The sequence below is a fragment of the Silene latifolia genome, chromosome Y (genome assembly GCF_048544455.1).
Source record: "Silene latifolia isolate original U9 population chromosome Y, ASM4854445v1, whole genome shotgun sequence".
In the NCBI taxonomy this organism is placed as follows: Eukaryota; Viridiplantae; Streptophyta; class Magnoliopsida; order Caryophyllales; family Caryophyllaceae; genus Silene; species Silene latifolia.
Genome location: NC_133538.1, coordinates 433,611,556 through 433,614,773, shown reverse-complemented (window position 1 = coordinate 433,614,773; position 3,218 = coordinate 433,611,556).

The following is a 3,218-nucleotide window of genomic DNA, read 5'->3' as shown; positions in this document are numbered from 1 at the left end:
TGCTTCATCATCATCGTCATCCAATAATTCAAAATGGTTAGGGTCAAAAGACTCACATTGGGAGGTTGGGAGAGCATGAGGAGAGGTAATAAGCTCACACTGGCTCGCTTCTTTTTTAGGAAGTTGTTCCAAACGAGCTTGAAGCACTTTGAGCTACTCCTGTATACGACACATATCGAATAGGCACGCTAACTCTCGACATTCGGAAGCCATGAAATCTACTAAAATCCAAAGTTCTAGCCCGACCATGTAGTAGACATTCCCATTACTCAAATTTAGAGCTAATCAACGGGTCTCGGAATCCAAGCCACCAAGCACGAAATGACCCAAGTAATCCTCATCAAGGACATGTCCAAGGGAGATGAGATCATCCCAAAAGTAGTAGAAACAGTCAAGATAGTCATGAAAAGGCTCATCATTAAGTTGTGGGGCGAATTCGTAATTCATTATGAAAGGCCAAGCTTTATTACCTACAAAATAGGCACTAAAACTACAAAGAAACCTTGAGATGATCCCAAGCAACAAGTGTTGACCGAGACAAAATAAAACACGATAAAATTCAACAAGTAATTAGCAAACAAAACCGTGCTCCCCGACAACGGCCCCAAAATTTGATAGGCTATCGCACACCTATGCAAAAATAAATACCCTAGACACAAATGAATGTAGTACGTAGGCGTCGAATTTATAGAGAGACGATAGTTGTTAATTAGTTGTTATGGAGGTAATTTTTATCAAGGTCGGTTATCGTATGATTGGTTGGTTGGATAATGGAAGAAAACAATAATGATAAAGGAATAGTCTAGAGAGGTCGGGTCACACATGCGAATTATGTAAATGCTCAAATTAAACATAGGAGTTGATAAGTCGTTAAATTTTTAGGCTTAAAGAGACCCACCTCTCGATATTAGTGTCAACCATAGACCGGGTCCTAGAGAAACTCTCGTTTATAACAAGGTCGTCCTACTACATATGCCTAGTCTAATCCGATTTCGTGCCTCTCGACTTATAGAACGAATTAACATATTTAATCTAAGATAGGGATCAATTATCAAAGACTAACAATACAATGCAAACATGTAGAACAAACAATGAAGCGATATTACAACATCCTAGTTCAACAATTGCAAGAACTACTTATGCATGGTTTCCCTTATTCCCTAGACAATTGAATTACTTATGCATAATGAAATCTAATCTAATGACATGTGAAATGATAAAGATAATCATACTAACTAGTGATGTAAATGGCAAATGAATAACAATACAATATTGGAAATAAGATTACCTTAACAATTGGGAATGAACTTGGAAATGAAGAACAAGATAGAACAAATGGAAATAGCTTGAAATGTAAATTGTATATAACTTGAATAAAATTGTTTATAACATAATGGAAATGCTAAAGGGAAATCTAATCTAACTTAAACTTAGAACTGAAATGAGAGTATGAAAGTTGTTTAGAAGGTGTCCTTTAGGTCCCGGATCAACACCCTTTATATAGGGGTGAAGGGAGTAATGTAAACATCATAAAAAGAGGTAACCCCGATCGGGGCCACCCCACCCCGATCGGGGTCGTGGGTTTTTATGATTTTGCCTTAATTCCGTCTTAACTCCTTGCTTTATGGTGATGCGTAATAATATGCTACTATGGTTAAGAGTCCGTCTAAGGCATCTTAGGCATCGTTTGGCATCCAATGCATGCATATGGCTTGGGCTTTTACTTGGACTTCATTTCTTTACATATCCACCAACCAAGATTGGTTTCCTCTTGCTCGGATTTTCCAATTTCTTCCCAAAATGTCCCTATACTTGCCGGAAATCCTTTGCATGATAAAGACTTGCTCTCATTAGCCTCGTGAACTTAGGTAAATGCTAATTTCACTGGAAAAAGCTATCCACGGCTTTATTTCTCTACAAAATACAATGAATACGAGCAAAAACACCTAGAACACGGAATTAGCTCATTAAATCAGTAACATAGTGCAAATGACATGAAAAATAGAGCTAAAATAGGGGGTTAGAATGTATATAAAATGGACTTATCAAACTCCCCCAACCTAAACCCTTGCTTGTCCTTAAGTAAGTACACAATACAATGTATGACAAGGACAAGGGTACGAGCAACAATCATCCCTTCCAAATGCAATTCCCATCAAGTAATCTTTAAAGCTTAATGAATTAGATCCCGAAACAACGTGGTCATAGGGAAAATGCAACAACATGGATGAGATTTATATGATGGCGTACCATGAAAGACGTCATATGAACTTTTCGGCCCTTGCATGTTCCTTTGACTTTGGACTCTCACGATGCACTTAAACTCATTTGTATGTGAAAGGACATTTTGTGTGAAAATACTCACCTATCCTCGACTCATGAGAATGTGCCCGCAATCTAATATGGTTATCATTTCAAAACCATAACTCAAAACGTTCAAATGCAAGCATGATAAAAAAAGCCATATCGGTAAGAAGAAGGCAAATAAAAAATGGGTAAGAAAGGGGAACAAATGATATATGGTATGTGGAGCTAAATCAAGATAGTAACAACCATATGCAAGGATGCTCAATTCCCAAAACTATTCCCAAAAATTCCGATACAAATCAAAAGAATGCTCTCCAAAATATATGAATAAGACATGAGAGCTTCTAACATCAACTTCTTCTTCTTTTTTTCAAAATCATAAACCATGCTTCTCTTTTTTTTCATATCATGCTTTTTTTTTCTTTTCCTTTCTTTCTCATCTTTTCAATTCATTTTTTTCATCATTTTTCTTTCATTTTTCTTTTTCTTTTTTCTCTTTTTCGTAACTTCTCTTTCTTTTACAAAATCCGGAAAATAGCAAATCCGGCATAACCAAGCTCACAAAGACTAAAAATAAGAGCATATCCCAAATGAGCATCCTAACACCAAAAACATAGCTACTAACTTAATAAGGTAGGTAAGTTTATAATGTAGCTAGTTGAATTGTAAACATGTGTAAGGAGGGGCTAAAAATGGGTAACAAAGTCTATAAGAATGGCTTCAAAAGCAAGCATATAATAAAAGTAATGCTCAAAAAAGATGAAATAAAAACAATACTTTTGCGTTATTGATATAACACACACCATAAGCAGACCTACACTCACCTAAGTGAGACCGGAAAAAGAAGTACCGGTCCAAGGAAGCTCTACCTTACCATTTTGTGGCTTGCCAAAGTCAAGATCAAGCCTATT